Source organism: Peromyscus eremicus, chromosome 22, assembly GCF_949786415.1.
Source record: "Peromyscus eremicus chromosome 22, PerEre_H2_v1, whole genome shotgun sequence".
NCBI classification, from domain to species: domain Eukaryota; kingdom Metazoa; phylum Chordata; class Mammalia; order Rodentia; family Cricetidae; genus Peromyscus; species Peromyscus eremicus.
Window position 1 is genome coordinate 42,612,920 of NC_081437.1, and position 20,334 is coordinate 42,633,253.

The 20,334-nt window shown below is 40.8% G+C and overlaps 1 long non-coding RNA gene across 2 annotated transcripts in view; it reads right to left on the reverse strand.

The window, feature by feature from the left end:
* The window catches only part of LOC131897656 (uncharacterized), an 84,330-nt gene that overhangs the window by 35,908 nt on the left and 28,088 nt on the right, over nt 1-20,334 (reverse strand). The window contains exons 3-4 of one of the 2 annotated variants that reach the window (XR_009375758.1): nt 19,182-19,240; nt 4,151-4,273 (exon numbers count right to left, since the gene is read on the reverse strand). This is a non-coding gene — a long non-coding RNA (uncharacterized LOC131897656). The remainder of the gene's footprint in view (nt 1-4,150; nt 4,274-19,181; nt 19,241-20,334) is intronic. The other variant, XR_009375759.1, reaches the window with a different exon arrangement.

Here is a 20,334-nt window from a genome sequence, read left to right on the forward strand (position 1 = left end):
CTAGTGGAAATGACAGATGGGGCTCAGATACATATGTCCTTGCTACCCACATTGAACTGCTACAGACTTAGCAAAAATCATAAACTTCAAAAATTGCTTTTAGCATAATAAAGACTGATTATATATGCAAAAAAAGATTCAGGCTGCTTCATCTACACCAGGAACCAGGAATATGAAGGAAAAATAATCTCCTCATAAGAAACAAAGAGATCTGGGTTGATACGTTTCAGATTGTGAGGTGGAATCCCAGAGGAAAACTGTGGAACTTGGAGCTCAAGTCCTTCTTCTATTCTTGCAAAAAGCTCCTTGACTTTTCAGAAGTGTTCTTGGGGGAGTCCTGTCCCAAAGCAGAGACATAGCATGTCATCTCAGAAATTTCACCCATGGAGGATACCTCAGGCTCTAGATCAGGTTCAGAGTTGGGTGGAAGTTGGCGGCAGCAGCTTATGACCTCAGTCCCTCCTTTGTTATCAAGGCAGCAAGCTCCGTGACTGAAACTCCATGTGTCTGTTTCCTGCATCTGCTTCCTTCTCATCTCTTGAAAACACTACTATGGTACCTAACATGTATGTAGAACTCCGCATACCTGGAAGCACTCACATCCATGTGCTCCATATACCAGATGGACAAGTATAAATTATCTACTGACTCTCTGCCTTTTAGCAGCTATAGAGAAAAGGACTGAAAATGATGTGTAAAACATCTTCTGCTAATAGGAAAAACTATAGGGATGCTTCATATGTTTCTCTTCTTGGTAATATAAAGAATTATTTCAACTATAATTTTATTGTTGGACTCCTAAAGTATCCTACATTTAATCTTATCTGCACTGTGCTTGTAGTGACCTGCTGATTCAGCCTCATTATATACACATATTCAGTAAATACTAACTTCTGATGTGCCAGCTTATCCCTAGAGGCTCTAACTCCTCACTATTGTTGACTATGATAGTAGCACCACTAAATGGAAAGACTTTTCCTAACACTATCTTATGAACACAAGCTAGTGACAATTTATGAAGGCAACAGAGCTGACAACATAGAGAAATCACTTGTGTTTGGGGTGTTTGCATATGTTCTACCTGCTGCCTGATCTCCTGGGAAGCCTGTGGAACTCAATCTGAGCAGATTTTAGGAACCTCTGTTTTCAAGGTCCCAACCCACCCTCACTTCTGAGCACATGTAGGCCACCTGCCTTTTCTGATGTTCATTACAGATTGGGCCAAAGATTGCTTCTAGAACTTGATTTTGAAGAACCATGTGGCTTTGCAGCTAGTTGCAAGGGAATTCTTGGAGCAGCTCTTTAATATGATGGGGTCGTTATTACCATCCAATCATATTATGTCCAGGTCCTCTCAGCTGCTCCAGAGGAGTGGAAAGTTGGAGCATTCTGGAGAGAGTCAAGACCTTGAAAGTGTATCCTGATTCTAATCATGCTGGAAATTTTTCTACAGTGCAGTGTGTGGAATGTGGATAAGTGGTCATTCCTTAGAGCAAAATTGACTCAGACTAGCCATTTTAATACTTTGAATTTTATTATTATTATTTTAGCATTATCACATTTATCTTATAAAAATGAAAACATAAAGATGAGAATGGTGCACATCAACAGACGATGTAATGAACACAGAAAGAAATGCATATATCAAAAGGAGGACAAAATAAATAGGTGTTAGGGTCATCTTCCCAGCCCAAGTCAGGAAAGAATGAGAAAGTTGTCCTGATCTTTGTGTCACTCAAACAGAACAGAATACAACTTCTCTCTCCAATGTCTATGCTATGCTCATGTTAGTGGCTTGTCTCATTTATTTAGCTATTGCTGGCGGCGGGGGTACTAAGGATACATTCATTTTCCAAATGTTTGTTGGGCACTAGCCATAGGTAAAGAGAATCCCAGTGCTGGTCTGCACCTTCGCAAGGAAGCTGCATTGGGCTAGAACTGAGAGGGATGCTGAGCCACACTAACTGTGCCTCATAATAGCAAGAAAGCTCATGCACTTTTCTAGCCAGTTCTCCTGCTTTAGTTTTGGCAGGCAACAGGACACCTTTCATCCTCTGTAATACAAAAATCACAAAAGTTTAATTTCAAGACTTTCTTTGGAGATATTGATTGTGGCTGTGCTATAGAAATTGTGGGAAAAGCACTAAGCTGTCTGCAGAAGGCCACACAAAGAAGCCCCAGCCTATGGGCTGTATTGATGGCTCCACAAGGGACAGTACTACATTAAAGAAAGAACACATAATGTGTCAACACAACTACCAGGAGTTTAGAAATTGCCTCCATGAGATGATTTTTTCCTTTCAAGCAGACTGTGCAGCAGGTCCACTGTGGAAGGAAATGTGGCCTGTTGGAGGGCATGGATAACGATATCTTTCAAGCTCCACATTTAATTTAATTACCTGTGTGTTTAGGGGACACTCTTGTGCAAAGGTCTGTACTAGGGGGAATACAAACACAAAGTAGTAGTGTGAACAAGCTCTAGGGGCCTCATAACCTTTCCAGGAAGTTAGATTATAGGGCATAATTACAACAGAGGTGCACACTCTGACCTCAGTGGGGCACTTCATGTCCTGACACTTTCAATTAGAGAGATCTGGCTTTCACTCAGTGACATTCAGGATCACTTTGTGGAAAATATAGCATTTTGAGCCAAAAAATTTGGAAATTGGTGAAAAAGTGATAAAACTAGAACCCCAAGTTAATATAAACAGAAAAATAACAGCAAAAGTTACAACTTGATTGTAGCAATATTCCAAATATATTTTATTGGCTCATTATATGATATCTATGAGGAGGATGTTCCTACAAACATTTAATGGAAGAAACCAGTGGAGGAGGCTCAGACTTTCTCACAGACTTTTATTTATTGTGTAGTACTATACAAGCCTAGATCTTTTGCAAGGGGAATGATTTTTTTGCCTCTTTATACATATATATGACAATGTCTTTTGAAATCAAGGATAAAAATGGCATTTTCAAATAAAGAAAATATTTCTGAAAGTCTCATGAGGCACATGTATATAGAGTAATCAGAAAGGGGGATAAGGAAATCTATAAGAAAAAATGTAACCCACATGTCTTGGTTACTTTCCTTTGTAGCTGTGACAAGATATTTGATAAGAAGCAACTTGGGAAAGGAAGGATTACTTTTGCTCATAGTGTGAGGATACAGTCCATCATGCTGGGGAAGTCATGACATCTACAGCAAGACATACCAGTTCACAGTACATCCCCAGTCAGTCATTACAAAGAAATGAATGCTCATGCTAAGCTACCTTTATCCTTTTTTATGCAGTCTGGGACCCTAGCTCACGGGCTTATGCTGCCTGTATTTAGGGTGGGTCTACTCACATCAATTAACCTAATCTAGAAAACCCCTAAGAAATCTGTCCAAAAAAAATTTGGCTTAAAAGTGATTCTAGATTCTGTCAAGTTGACAATCAATGTAAACCATAACACCAAGTTTCATAGCCACGAAGACAGATTGGCATTGGCACTGGCAATGATTGATATATATATATATTCACAGAATATATATATATATATATATATATATATATATATATATATATTTCAGAAAAAAAATATATATATATATATTCACAGAAGCCCATGAACTACTGAGGCAGAAGCTTGTGCTGATGGGACAAGGGTTACTGGGAACAGGTCAGGGGCTGCTAGAGATGGTGCAGGGATGTTGGGATGGGTCAAGTACTGTTGGGGACAAGGAAGAGGATGCTGGAATGGAGCAAGAGCTTCTGGGTCTGGCCAGTGCCTCGACCTGTGCATCTTGTATCTGGAACCCTGACGAGAGGCCGCAAGGAATGAAGAAATGACAAACACACACATACAGAAAAGCTGGGGTGAAGTGGGGTACATGCTCTTATGGGTACAGCACAAGGAGAGGGGTTAGCTTGTCTCAGTAGAAGGTGTGTGTAGGCAAGAAATCTCAAGCTTCAAATTATCAGGGAGGAAGCTGCAGTTGCTAGTATGCATACACACTGGTCACTCCTTCTCATTCGGACCTCCAAAGAAAGATTTGTTGTCTCTCTGAGCTTCACTAAGGGTAAGGCTTTGCCACTGCCATGGGGCTGAGGCAACAGAGCCTTTGATATAGCTATGCCCATGTCAATAATACATGTTCACTCACCCAGGACTTCTTCAATTCCTTCAGGACAAGGGCTTCTGGGGTAGGACAGAGGCTATTAGGGATGTGGCAGAGGCTGCTAGAGGGAGACTCATAAGTTGTTAGTTCCCATCTTCTATCTATTTCCTAGAAGAATCAAATAAATTATTTTTATCAAAATGTTGTGGAACATCTCAGTGAATGTGTGATTTAATTTGCTTGATGGATTGATAACTGCAGATTCCATATATAGAAAATAGAGCATTGGCCTTTCAGCAAACCCTGGCATTTCATCAAATATACCAATGCATCTTCAAAAGCCAATTAATTATGTGTTCTCAGACAATAAAGAAAATGAAAGGTGGGAGAGAGGAATGAATAAAGGAAAAAAGGAAAGAGAAAAAGGGAAGGAAGTAGAAAAGAAGCAGGAAGGAAGGAAGGGCAAGTGATTTGAGCATAATGATGCTGGACAGATGCTTGATTTGTGTCTAGAGTGAGTACCTGACAGTAGATAAAGCTTTACAGTATGTAAAGCTATGGAATGGTAGGTAAGAGCAATGTGTTTGAATAATATGGAGAAAACAAGTCTGTCTCCTCAATTCAGATATATAAAATAAACACTCTTGAGTTTCCACGACATTGTTGGTCCACTATACTGTGATGCCCACGTAATCCCAGCTTTTCTGTATGTATGTCTATGTGTCTGTCCTTTCTTCATTCACTCATTGACCCAATGTCGTCAACCCTACTAAAGCCATGATGTAAGCCACAGCAACTCTGCAAGATGGCCTGGTAGCAGACCCAGCATTTATGGAACTGTAGTGCAATTCTTACGAGCATGTTAGCAACCAAGTCTGCTGTCAATAAGCAAGGACTGGCTTCCACATGCTGCTGGAAGGAGACTCACGTGAGCTGACATGAGCACATGAGCTGCACCATATGAGGGCAGCAATGTGCTTGAGATGTAACAAAGACAACCCATGTGTGTGGCAGGGAGAAATTATTTTTTCTTTTCTGGTGAACAAACTACTGGAAAATACAACCTCCCACATTGGTAGAGCTTCTTCTGGGGACAATTTTCAGCTCTGTGAGTCATATCAGGCATAGAGGTGGGATCCCTGACACTTCTGATGTTCCTCTGCTTTTAAGATGCCTGAGAGGCACAATTAGAGTTATCAACCATGAGACACTGAGATGTCAAGGAAAGGACTAGGAAAGGGATAGTGTTTATAGGGGAAGTTCAGACTTAATCTAATTGCATGATAATAAATGCAGATTCACAGAATTGTCTCTCCAACACTCATCTTTTCCTTGGTCCTTGTCGTAATTGTTACTTAGCTGTCTGCTTTGGGTAACTGTTCTACTTGTCTCAAAGAACGACAAGGAGCCTGTTACCAGTTCCCAAGGTACGCCACCTCCTAGTATCAGACCACGTGGCTCTGCCTCATATTTCTGCAGTCTGTCTTTCTGCTTGGCCACATATATATGTCACTTCACTGAAGAGTGGCCCTTCAAGACATGTGTCATTGCAAATAACAGGAAAACTGCTTTTGTTAAATGAAATAAAAATTTTTACAAAGAAGTCCTATTGGTAGTTTGATTATTGAAAGAAAAACAAAAGCATGTTTCTTCCTGTGTATTTTTTTCCTTTTTTGATCTGGATATTACTATAGCTATTCAAACAGCTGTTTTTAACTTTTGCTATTTTTTTTTCATCTCATTGAAAATATAACTGACTGGCTTTTCTGTGATGCACTTTGGGACACTCACTGTCTGGCATAATAAACTAGGTCATTTTAGCCGTGAGCAAAGACTAAGCAGTGACATGTAGGGGTTTCTGCTCCACTCCGGGCATTGATAATCCAGAAGGAGGACAGACTGTGGATCCAGAATCAGTAGAGAGGCCTGCTTTCCTCCAGCCAGTGACCTTAAGCAATTGTTTGATCTCTGTGTACCTCTAAGTCTCCAACTGGAAGAAGAATTGGCAAAACTGACAGGATTGAGGGTCAAGAAGGAGAATGAATAGCATTTATAAAGATTATGTGGAATAATGGCCCTTGACACATAGCCAAAACTTAAGATATACCCAAATGTAAACTGTTTTTAATATAATTTTCATTTTATTACTGGGATACATACATAGTTAAGTCATAAGTATCTGATAAGTAAAGGAGCCTGAGTTGATCTCAAGGCATTCATGACCAGGGACAATAATTACTCAAGAGACAGCAAAGACTGTGGCCCAATAAAGAATGAAGATTACCTGCAAACTGGCCACACCACAGGAACAAACGTAAGCTGTGAGAGGCAACCATGCAGAAAAGCAGAGTCTTTGCTACTTAGATGAACCAGAGCACGCTTTGTGGGCCACCTGGCATTGGAGAGCACCTTATCTTGGTGTCCCTAGCATCATGTTAGAACCAAGTGGACAGTTCTCAACTGCAGCAGAGGTGAAAAAATTAATAATAATAATAATAATAATAATAATAATAATAATAATAATATTCTGAGGAAAGGATGTGTAAAAGGCTCAGGTGGTAAGGTGTTCATTGTACCAGTCTGACAACCTAAATTTGGATTCCTGAACCCACATAAAAAGTATAAAAAGCTAGGAATGGTAGCACATGATCTCTATTTCCTGTGTCATGGAAGATGGGAAACAGACGGAAGTATTATTAGAAGTTCATAGGCCAGTTAGCCTAGGGTATGCAGTGGTGAATAATCAATGCCCCTTCTTCAAACAAGGTGGACAGTGAGGACTAACACCCAAAGTTGGTTCTCTTGTCCTGAGCCATGTCATATACAAACCCACAGACACAGACACACACATACACACACATATACAAACATCATACATATAGAGACAGCCCCCCCCCTTTCTATTTCTCTTCTCTCAACATCCCAGGACAAAAGCATGTAGGGGAGCAGAAAACTATCTGATTTTTAAGTGATTTCATTTACAGCATCTTTAGCTAAAGGACAAGCTTGGGTATCTTACCGACCCTGCTCATTCTTCCCCGAAGCCTGCCCCATGTCTAGTATCCATCCCACCAAGCTCTTTTACTAGGAGTTCTCAGGGAATTCTTCTCTGGATCATTTTCAATTGGCTCAGGACAATTCCACTCCCCATCACAAATCACACTTCATCATTTACTATTTCCTGTATGAATTGTACATATATAGGCTTAAATGCTGACTGTACCTAAGAAAGTTACCCATGTATACTGTTTGCTTTTTCAAATTTTTGTTACCTTTTATTTATTTATTTTGTGTGTGCAAGGGCATACGCATACACTGTGTGTGTGTGCCTGTGATGTGGCATGCTTGTGGAAATCAGAGGACAGTTTCTGAGTGTTGGTTCTCTTCCTCCACTGTGTGGGTCCCAGGGCTTGAACTCAGATCATCAGCCTTGGTGGTAAACACCTTTACCCACTGAGTCATCTCTCTAGCATTCTGAACTTTTTAAAATGACTGAAAAATAATTACCTTTGTAGGTAGTGCAAGGGCATATTGTCCATACACATACATGTACGTGTGAGCAGTTGTAGGTACACATGAACCTGCACCACATGTGTGTTCATATGCAGCTGTATACATACACATGCATGTATACACACAGATATGCACACACACACACATATGTATGCACACACAGTGTTACATATCTATGCATGGATATGTGTGTGTATATGCACACACAAGTATACAGACTTATATGTGCATATGTGTCCATACCACATGTATATGTAAACCTTAGTAAACATCAGACCCATTTCCCTTCTGTTTATAAGAACATAATAAGTAAAAATAATATTTATAACGAACTCATTCAATCCAGCAGCATAATCTGCGGCCTAACTTGAATATCTGCTGATGTTCTTTCCACCTTGTACAGACATACATGGGCCCCAGAGTCTGCTGAAGGAAAGAAATTTGTCTTGAGGCCCTTCTGGATCAGGTCCCACTTTCTAGAGTCTTTAGAACATCAGAACTGCACTGCTACAGGATGGCAGAGGCTGGGTAAACAGAGCCCTCATTGTTCAGTTGTAGAGCTGAGCAGTCTCAGGACCCAAGTCCTCAGGCATCAGACCACGTCATATGAGGGTTTGTATCATAGATTACTTATGCACACATGCAGATTGACTTCGTTTTTAGATGAATGTTGGGCTAGCCTTACTGGGGCAAGATGCGTAAGCCTTTCTGGACAGGAGTGGGTCACTGCAAACAGACCTTGTGCTGACCTGAATAGTGAAAGTGACTACCCTAGAAGGGTTTTTGCATATGAGACTCTGTTAAACAGAGGTTCTGACCACACACTCTGCTCACAGATCAGCTTTCCCAGGGATGCACCCAGAAGTTCTGAGCATTTGGCACCCAGATGTTGGGATACTTTTTTATTTACAAGTATGTGGGGGAAGCAGATGGAAATCTCTCTAAGGAAAATGTCCAACCTTGTTAGAGAAAAACCTGAACAGCTTTTTGCAAGTTCATCATTTAAACGGATTTTTAAAGCAGCCATATTCCCACTGGAGGTAGCTGAATTAACACTGGTCCCCTAGGTACCATGCAGTTGAATCTGAGGGTATAAGCCACACTATTCCCTCATCACGTCAAGTCCTCACTGAGACGTGCTCTAAACATCCTGAGTAATGTTATGGCCTTGGATTTAAACTTTAATTGCCAAATATTTTCTTAGTTTGTATTTTCATCCAAGCTACCAAGAACCACTTTCAGAAACACTTACGTGTAGAACACCAGTGTAGGTGGGAAGGAGACTCAGTTCCGTGAGGAGACAGATGGATCTCCAGGAAGGGAAGTGGGTTGATTACAGGAAGAACGTGACATGGATAATGTCCAACCCTGTGGAGGCAGATTTGGACCTTAGCGGTTGGGCCTTAGTGACCTATTGATGCTATACTGTCCTCATCAATATTTACAGGGAAGAGGGGGCATGCCATGAAGACTGACTGTTGTCCTGTCACTCTCTTATATATAGACTTTCCTTATAAAAATTGTCTCTTCACTATCACTCTCACTATTACTATCTGTAAGTTAACTTACAGAATTCTTTAAAAGGTAAAATTACTGATATTTTTGTTTATTTCATGAAAACATGCTCTCCTTCTCTCTTCCTTGTCCTGTCTCCAAAGCTAACTAGAGGCCAGTTCTCCTGATCCAGTCCTGAATCCAAATTACTCACTGGAGGAATAGAATCACTATTTTAAAAAATCTTCTAAGAGCTGCATCAGCTGAGGTGGGTGGGGGAAGTCTAGTCCCCTAAAAGGGCATCTAGGAAGGACACCAGCAAAGAATGTGGCAAGCAAGGTCACAAGGTCATCTGGAGACTTTAGGATAACCTATAGCAGTGACCAAAAATCAGGAGGGCCGCAAATCACAAGGAGCAGTTCGGAGGTTACCAAGATGAGGAAACTGTACGACAGAGCGCAGGCAGCAACTTAAAAATGCTGGGTCAATGCTGAAACCCAAGTAGCCTTTCTGTTAGAGTTCAAAATGTGAATTCAGAGTTGCAGAGAGACAAACTAGGCATCTTACCTGGGCTCTTTTGGGAGGTGTTATGGAGAGCTTGGCTCAAACAAGTCACACGGAGAGTGAATGAGGATGAAGGCAAGGGCAGCCTGAAGCCAGCCTCTCTGCCATCCTGATACTGTGAAATGTGAGGGGTGAGGACAATCAGGCTAGGGAAATGAGAGCACCAAGGAGTGAAAGAGTGGTCTTGGAAAAGGACTGTGTGGCTCATGGGTGATGCTGTCGATGTGGGCTAGCACCAGTTCCTGGACCCACTGTATTCAGTGTTCTGGGGCTATCCACAAGACTGACAAATGGTTTTGGAGAGTGCTGTAATTGCTGACTGGAGATTGCTTCTTCTTGGATAGTTCTTGCTTTAAGGAAGAGCAAAGATGAAGCTTCGTGGTCAGTATCAGCTTGATTTTTCCATGTTCTATGACTCAAGTATGTGCTATCAGTACTGGAAGGTTCTATACACACTACCATCAATCCTACCCAGATATGAACCCTACAAGCTACAATAAAGGAAAGTGTTGGCAAGACATGTTGCAATAGTAGCAGAAATGTCATAGGAATAACCAACCATTTTCTAATTGGATTTAAAGCATACTCCACAATATAAAACCCATGCCTGTTACTTATTAGAACCCAAAACTTGTATTTAGACAGGCCATAGCCCTTAGGGAAGAATCTATTGCGATTGTGCTGCTAAATGGGCATAGTATTACACTGATTCCTGATGACTTATTGTTATGCGTATGGACTGATTTGTCTCTCAACACTCATCTGAGAAGCTTCTATTTCCAGTATATGGTGATTAACACAGAGACCCACAACTGGCCAAAGTACATAGAACAAGAAGCTATAGAATGCTCAGCCCTAAAGGGAAGAGATAAATATATATGCCCCTACAAGGTTAAGAGTTAATTGTAGAAGAAGAGGCCGTGAGAGTGTAAAAGCCAGAGCTGATGGAAACATCTGGACACAGCATAGAAGTTACATATATGAACTCACAGAAGTTGCCACACCATCACAAAATCTGTGGAAGTCCAAATCCCAGCATTGAGAGGGGAGTCGGGTATACAATCCCACCCACCGCCATGATACAAATGGCAGTTTTTATCTGCTGGGAGAAGGAAAGATAATTTTCTATAATATTATATACCCTGATAAATTGGTCACTCTTCAATATAACAACACACATCCAAGACTATTTGGTCAGGGGAAAAAAGGTCTTGAAGGTTTTTAAAAGGGAACAAAGTTGGTAAAAAAATAAGAAGAGGTATCTGAGCAAGCCGGGAGAAGCAAGCCAGTAAGCATTGCTCCTCCATAATCTCAGGTTCAGTTCCTGCTTCCAGGTTCTTGCCTTGAGAGCCCCTGCACTGTCTTCTTTAGGTGATGGAATGCAATTTATAGGTTAAGGTAAACCCTTTCCTCCCCCAAATTGGTTTTTCATCATAGTGTTTATCACAGCAACAGAATGAAAGCTGGGGTAGCCAGCCTCCTTAAGTCACTTAGAATTTCTACTCCTAAACCAAAGGGGTCCAGCTCACTGTCTCTTCTCTCTGTTTGTCAGGAAAAAACACAAAGTTGAGATCATATTCTACCCAAAACAGTTTGGCCAGGCCCAGCCCATGACAGATGGTGCCAGGGTCCCAGAAACAACCCAGAGGCAACCCAGGCCAAGATGTCATTAGGTAGAAAAGGAGACCAGTACCAGAAGCAGCACATGTATGTTTCTCAGTTTCTCCTGTTTTCTTTATTTTTCTGCCTTCCTACATTGCTTCCTATCATGGTCTATTACTCTACACCCCTTCAAAACACATATAGTGAGGTGGCTCCCAACAATGGATGCTGAGTCTGGATGGACAAGTCCGCACTGTCCTATTACAGTCTCCCCAGTAAGCATTTAGACCCTGCTTTTCCTATACAGGAACCCTCAAAAATTCATTTTCAACCAATTTTTAAGTTTGCTACCTTTCTTTTTATCTAAAGTGCAATCATTGCCATGGTGTAGGAACTTCTTGAGTCCCAGAAGTGAAGTAGCTGCATTTTAAACTCCACCAAGACAAAACTTGTCCTATGCTAATGGAGGAGAGCAATGGGAGAAGGAATCTGCCAAGGCAGTCAGGGAGGGATGGTGATACAAATGCAGCCACTAGCTGAAGGATAGGTAGTAACGAACACTACTGTCTACTACCAGCTCAGAGATCTCTCTGGCATCCCCACTTCCTATAGCATCCACAGCTCACAGGTCATCACTGTTCCCATCACTGCAACCACCACCAGCGGCATCATGTCACAGCATCATGTGTACAACTACCTTTGTATTTTTAATAAAAACCCTCTGGGTTAGATCTCATTTCTGTCTGACTCTGCTATTAGCAAATGTTTGTTTAAAATTCTCTGTGATAGGAATGGGAGAAACAAAGTGAGCTATCATTGGAATATGGCGTGACTCAGCTTAGCTGTAAGACAAACATGTTAGCAGATATATGGTAAGACAGACTTGCGGAGCTCTCAAGCAGAACATAGGTCTAACACAACCCAGGCAGAGGACAAAGCTCCCGAGAAGAGCTCTGGGTATGCAAATACAGAGGAAAGATAGCACAGCACGGCTTGTGCTGGAAAGCTTTTGTGTTGTTTTGTTTTTACGTCAAACTGACACAAGCTAAGGGCATCTGAGAGGGGGGAACTTCAACTAAGAAAATGTCTGCATAAGATCAAGCTGTAGGCAAGGCTGTAGGGCATTTTCTTAATTAGTGATTGGTGGGGGAAGTGCCATGCCTGGTCTAGCGGTCCTGATTTCTGTAAGAACGCAGGCTGAGCAAGCTATGAAGAGCAAGCTAGTAAGCAGCACCCCTTCATGGCTTCTGCATCAGTTTCTGTCTCCAGGTTCTAGCCCTGTTTAAGTTCCTGTTCTGATTTCTTCTAATGATGAGCAGTGATGTGAAAATGTAGGCCAAATAAAGCCTTTCTTCTCAGTTTGCCTTTGCTCATGGTGTTACATCACAGCAGTAGTAACCCTAACTAAGACACTGCTAACACCCAGGTATGGAGTGAGAGCCCACAAAGGAATTACATATGGTCAAGTTCAAGATCATGAATTCATGATGAAGCAGGTAGTTTGGGTGGGGAGATAGACTGGTTAGGGAAGGGCAGGGCTATGCAAAAGGATGAAACTGCCTACAAAGAAACAGCTGCTCATGTGGGTTTTCAGCTGATGCTTGAAAGCCCCTTTTTACATACCAATAAAATTGGTAAGAGCAGAAAGAGACTCTTTAGAGGAGGGAGTCCAAAACTTCAGCAAGCCTGAGGCAGGGTAAGAACCTACCCCTGAGCAGTCATAGGACATAGCTAGAAAGAATATCTCTAAGACATGTTGAACATGGGAGATAAGAACTCAACAAAAAAAACCAGCAGAGAGCTTTGTGGCTCCAAAGTTGGGAGAGTGACAGGGATGCACAGATGTGACAAAATAGGTTGAGGAACAGGTGAGGCCCTCATTACCAGGATACCTGTTCCCTTGTCATCCAAATATGGTCTATGAGCCCAGAAGGAGGCTCCCAGTAAAACAAGGCCAGCATGCCTCCCAAGATGACCATGCCTGAAGCCGACCTATGTGAAGAAGGAGACCAAGAGCTATGTGAGAGTTGGTGAGATAAGGAAAACCACAAAGATCCAGCTATTCTGAAATCAAAAGAGGTGGGCTTATTGAGGTAAAATCAGACAGATAGAGGGACAATAGTAGCAGAAGATAATTTTAATGAAAGAGATAGTGTGAGCAGAGGTGGAGGACAAGAAAACTCAGGCAGTATTGGGGATGTAACAAGAAATTCAGTGTGACTGCATTAAAGCTCTACACAGTGTTATAAAGTAAAACACAAAACAGAAGAATGGTGAGTCTTGAACAGAATACTATGCAAATGAGGGAAATCAGTTACAAATAATGCAGGAAGTTTATATGGTAGACATAGGAAGACAAGGTGGGTAGAGAACAGGCATACAGACACCTTTAAGTGCTCACTCTTCCATAGCCAAGGGTTCCTGCTCAGAAATTAGTGCACACCAGTGACAGAGCCATGAGAGAGCACTGTGGGGGAGCTATGCAGAGTTTCTGTGTGGAAACCAGGGAAGCGACCTACAACTCTAGAGAGTGGACTAGGAGCTGGGAGGGTGGGTGAACCCAGCTGGAGTGAAAATACCTCTTAGAAAAAAATGTGTCAATTGTCAGATTCTCAGTTAAATTTGAAATTTTGAGCAACAAATGATTTCTTAGTGTAATTTTCCCCCATGCAATATTTTGCCATAGTTAAACAAAAAATTACTTGCTAGATATCTGAATTTAAATGTTAACTGTTTTGTATTTTTATTTGCAAAATCTGGCAACTCTACTTAAAGCAAAATATAAAAGCAGAAGTAAAATAAAAAAATCAGCAAAAATCATTTGAAAATGAAGGTGAGTAGTATTCCAGGAAGAAGAAGGTGGGGGCGGGAGGAGATAAGTAGGAAATGTGAGAAAAAAGAAAGAGAAAAATAGAAACTCAGTAATTTCAATATTTGAATAACAATCCGAGAAGGAAAGAGCAAAGAAAGTCTACAAATGGCAAAGTAGTATCTTGAGTAAATTTTAAATAAAAGTTATTATGACTTTATATATATTAGGGCTGGAGAGATGGGTTGGCAGTTAACAGGCCCTGACAGCTTATAGCAGTTTCTAACTCTAGTTCCAGAAGGCCCACCGCCCTCTTCTGGCCTCCTAGGGCACTACATGCAAGTGATACATGGGCATACATGTTAGCAAAGCGCCCATACTAACAAAATAATTTTAAAAAAATAATAAAATAAAATCCCTAATTTTCTAGATTCAAGGTCCTGGTGATTTTCTATAGAATAGAAAGACCTTGGGTCAGAAAAACATGGCATTTCACAACAAAATAAAGGAAGATGATTATAAAGCTTCCAAAGTATAGAAACAAGGAATATGTGAACAGATTGAGGTTGAACGGTGCTGGACCTCAGTGAGAACATTGTTATAGATAACCTAGAGCAACTCCTGAGTTGTTCTGGGAGGTCTCCAAGGACATCACCAGAAACACACCACCATGAACACACTTAACATCTCTTGAAAATGCTATTATCTACTGTTCAGCACACTTACGTAAGTTTCAGAATCAGCTTGTCAAGTTCCCCTAAAAACCATATGAAAGGCTTAATATTTTTAATTGAATTAATTTTGAGATTTTAATTAATTTAGTAGGTTAATTTGAGAAGAATTGTCAGCTTGAAAATGGTAACCTATTCTACTCTGTAGCTCTTCAGTATATTTAAAGTTTACAGAGCTTATAGTTTTGCATAATTGTATGCCTTGCATGGTTCTTGCTAAGATGACTTCAGCCAAGTATTGCAGGGAAATTTTGTAGCCTTTACAGTTCAAATAGAAAGTTACTTGTCTGTTCAGCTTTCACTTGTCACCTTGTATGTATGCCTGGGTATATTTCTCTAGCTGGCTGGAACATAAATTTCCTGTTATGTTTGTTTTCATTGGTTAAGTTTCTCCCAAATTGCTCACACAAACTCCTGACTGGTAGCCAACAGAGAGGGATGGGGGTTTCCCTCTGCAATCTATAAAAGTCCGTGTTGCCTCCATTCCCACTGGGAATGTGCACTTACAGCCATGAAGATGCCCCTCTTTCAAGAGTCTGCTGTCTTGGCAGACAACAGAATCACCAGGAGGGTGGGGGTGTTAAATTCTCAGCACTGGACCACACACTATGCCAATTAAGTGGATTCTCCAGGTGGGTCTCAGCCATAGCAGTGTTCAGTACTCCACAGGTGAGCCACTGTCTGACCCTTGACACTTAAGTGTGATCTTCCAACCAGCAGCAACAGGCCCCACAGGAGCTTGTTAAATTCGTTGTTCTAACCACAAACCAGCCTTCTCAAATCCAAATGTGCACTTTAGCAGGAGTTTTCATGCATACTCGAGATGGAGAAGCACATCTCTAGAAACTAAATCATGCATCATGTCTGCAGGCTCCCAAGAAGGTCGGGACGGTTAGTGGCTAAGCTTTTATGGCAAGAAAGAGGCTTTCCTACCCAACACAGGGGACTGTGGTGTTGCTATTGCCTCCACCACAACTGAAGCCTCCAACTACACCTGCTGCCAATCCACTGAAAGATCTATGGATGGCTCTGATTCCAGCCTTTCCTGTGGGGAACTTGGCTTTCAGTTTTCTCTGGTAGTGATTCCATTTGTCCTTCCATTTTCCTGTTTTTACTATTAGGCTTATACTTCCCACACACATCCCACTTTCCCTGTGCATTTTATTCCTTTATTGTTATTTTGTGAGATTTGATCACAATAAAGCATATACCTACTTGTCTATAATGAATCTGAAGTCCTCTGTACCTTGTAATCCTATGTGACAGCCACCAAAAAATCACTATGGGCTTGTCAATTATGTTTTCAAGTCATCTTTTGTTGTTGTATTTCCTCTTTTTAATTGGATTTAAGCTCCTTTTCTAGTTTAATTTGGTGCATTTTGTTTTTTCATGAAGAAATGTTTCAGGTCATTACAGACTTACATGTTGTTAATTAGACATAGAGACCTGACAGGCCCTCATCCAGTTTCTCTCTGTGGTAACACCTTGTGAATTACAGTAAGAAATCATAACAATGATCTTGACTGGACAGAGTCAAAAATAGCTCCACCCAAAAAGATGCCTCCCTGAAAACTACTAGTCTGCAAGCCATTTGTATAATTTTTTTTTACATTATGTAACATTATATATACAGGTCATATGTAACATTGTATTATATGATATATAACATTACACATTATATATAGTACTGTGCATAGAATTTACAAATGTACAATATAATTATACATAACATTATAGTATGCTATAATCTATATACATATATATGAAGTATTTTCTGTATTTTGTTTTAAAAAAACTGTATAAACCCAATCACAAAATATGTGATCCTTGAAGTTTTACTTCACTCAAGATAATTCTTGGCTCAGTCTTTTAAGTGCTTACTACACAAACATAAAGACCTCAGTTTGATCTGCATATAAAAGTCGGGTGTGTTAAATAATGCCTATAATCCCAGCACTGGACAAATGGAGACAGGATGAACCCTGGGGCTGGATGGCTAGCTAGTACAGTCAAGTCAGTGAGCTCCAGATTTGGTAAGAGACCCTGTCTCAAAAAATGAGGAAACAGATTGAGGAAGACACTCAATATTAACCTCTGGCATCACATGCACCTAAACACACATGAATACACACATGTGCACACACACACATACAGACACACACAAAGATAGTTCTGTCCAGATTTCATCCAGGCCCCCTTCTTCTTGTTCTGTTTCTCCCAACATCTCCTATCTATCTGTCTGTCTGTCTGTCTGTCTGTCTATCTGTCTGTCTGTCTGTCTATCATCTATTTGTCTGTCTATCTATCTATCTATCTATCTATCTATCTATCTATCTATTTTCTATCATCTATCTACCATCTGTCTGTCTACCTATCTATCATCTATCAATCATCTAATCCATCTATCTGTCTTTCTTTCCTGTGTGCAGATGGAATGTAATCTCTCTGCTTCCTGTCTGCCAGCCTGGCCTCATGCTGCTACCGCCACCATGCCATCCAAGCCCTGATGGGGTGTATTTTCTTTAGAACCATAAGCTAAAATAAACTCTTTTCTACTCTAAGTTGCTTTGGTTCCCAGCAGAAGAATAACTAATACACAGTCCTTCTCTGTGAATTCAGCACTCAGTCATCTCAGTATCATTATCTATAAATTATCTCTCATTATATTAAAATATTGCTGCATTTTTACTTAGTGAGTAATTTTACCATATTCTGGAATTTCATGTACTATACCAGAAGAATCTGGGTCCTGTTTGTCTCTTCTTCCTAATGGTCAGTGCTTCTGACAAAGGACAGTGAAGCCTGAATAGATGTTTATGGTTGACTTCCCACAGAAGCCTAGAACAAATGTGCAATCATTTTGCTACCTGTTGCCTTTCCATAAGAATGAGGTCCTAGGATACTGTTGAGTGTATTGTTACTATCAGATAAGAAGGAGATAGTAGGACACTAGGCAGTGCCACCTCAAATGACCTGCTTAGGCCCCACTTAGGCCACAGCCAGTGGAGATAGGTGATTCAGCTCTGTACTTGGTTTCTACTGTGATGGGAGATGAGTAGGCATGCTCAAGAGACAGGAATCAATGGGTATGGATGGCCCCTGAACTACTGGCAGAATCAGGTCACCACTTTCTTCTAAAAAGGAGATGGAGAACTAGGCCCTGTATCCCAGCAGCCCAGCATTAGAGTCTCCTGCAACTGCCCAGTTGTGATGGAGTCTGAGGCCCTCTCAGGCCCTAGCTCCATCTCTAAGAAGTGATGATGGTTGTTGGAAAGAGAAAACAGCTTCATCTTCCATTGGGTAAAAACATGTGTGGGGAGGGTATCTGTTCATTCTTCTAGAGAAGAACAAACACTGCTCTTGATTTTCTATGGTTGGTTTGTCTGGCCCAATCCATACCCAAGGGGACAGCTCCCTGGAATTCTGCTTTTGTGATGTTATCAGCTGGCCTGGAAGTTTATTCATAACTCATTGGGAGGTTGGAAGCAAAGAGATGCATGGCACTGGATTGTGGAGAGCTATGGGACCAAGGAAGATCAAGAGCTGAGAAATCAAGAGCTACAAGGGACCACTGATAATCTGTGCTGGAAAGACTAGAGGCTGAGAACAAGGTGGGTTGTCTCTAGGTTGTTCCTTAGGGTCCAAACCCATAGACTGCCTGTCCTCTTCCTTGCCTTTGAGAGATTTTCTGTAGTATTTATGATATCGAGTGCCAGATATTGTAAACAAGAGGACCCAAGAAGAAGGAGGCAGCTCTGTCATAGAGGAAATGGGAGTCCTATGCACCTCTTTCTATATTAATGTTTCTCAAATATTCATTTTGTGTTTTCAGCTCTCTGTTGAGTGCATTTGGCTGCTCATTTTGAGCACCAGAGCTCAACATTGTGATTATGGGGTTGGTGATCCCACAGCTAGATGTTTTGGTACAAGGAATTTCTGACTTCTTGACATCATCAGCCTTACCATTCACACATTCTACTCTGGCCTATTGAAAAAATGTCAGAACACTTTCTCAAGAGTTTATTGAGGAGAGAGCCTGGCTAGATACTCCAGTCTGAATGTCTTAGCTGAGTGCAGGAATGATGATTTTTCTCTCTTGCTTTATTCTGCCTGTTTCCTCCCTCACTGCCCTCCAGCCCTGTCTCAGAATCACCTCTTCATAGGTTACCCATCCATATATAGATATAGATATAGATATAGATATAATATATATAATTTTAATGTTTTTCATTTTACATACCAACCACAGTTCTCCCTCCCTCCCAGCCTAAATAAAGAAATTGCAGATTTGGTTTTCAAAAAAAGTTACCCATCTTTGCCTCAGTTGGAAGACTATCTTGATTTTGTGGCATGCTGATAGTACCTTTTATAGTTCATGCCTCTCAGAACTCTCCTGGAGTTGCTTTAATTGTTTTTTGACATCTGTTGAGTCCAAAAGGAGAAAAAGGATCAATGTGTGTATTCAGTCAAGTTGTAAAGTTGCACAAACTTTCTGTAAAGTAGTCGTAAATTTTATGGAGAAAGAATTATACTAATCTAACATTCCAGTCTTCTTGAATATATATGAGGCACTTATTTTTCTTAAGATGGCCACTGTGTTTAACAGAAATAATCCTTATTGGCTCATGATGGGGTCCTGTGAGTGTCTGAAGCACAAGCACACCGAGGTAACATTGACATTCTGAAGATGCTAAGAAGTTATTTCAGCAACTTCACTGTTGTACAGAGGATGTGTGCTATAGTTCTGTGTGTCTGTCCTAATAAGGATATTTTTGAAGGAAAGCGCATGGGTAAAAATAGGCCAATCAGATCCATCCCACTGCTGCTCACAGCAGTGCAAATGATGGGACAAATGTTAGTTTACAATCTGGATGCAGATGAAAGAGTTCAAGCCTCATCCATATGCACCATCTTAGAAGGTGGAGAAAATATTTGTAAACATCATTATAAACTGGGCACATGGCTAGTCAGTTGGATAAAGCAGAACATGTGATGGTCATGTCTTCTGTGGTTGGCTTACTTCCTTCACCGAGGGAGCCCAACAACAGGTCTGTTGATAAGTCACTACAGAGGCTGGTGCAGCACAACTTAGTGTCTTACATGCCCATCTTGAACTTGCGGACCTCAACTGTGGACTACCTTATGGGAAAAAAATAAAAAAATCTTATGATCAGCTTCTTCCATTCAAAGGACAGCATGTTGAATGTATCGAACACCTCCCTAGATGCAAATGGAGCCAAATAGCCAGACGCTGGCATTGGGTTTATAGTTATCAATGTTAGGTAAAATTATAATAAAATTTTCAGTCACAGTAAGGATTTTAGTTTAAATTACCTATTTTTCTTTGTAAACAATAGAATTGTATATGGTTCATAGCACTACTGTGATTTATATTTTAATGACTTTAAAAAATATCCCTAACATTTTTTTGATAAGATAGTCACCTTTGCATAAAATAGCTATCTATGGATTAAGACCAAAAGCTGTAGGTTCTAGGAATCCAAGGCAAGTCTTTC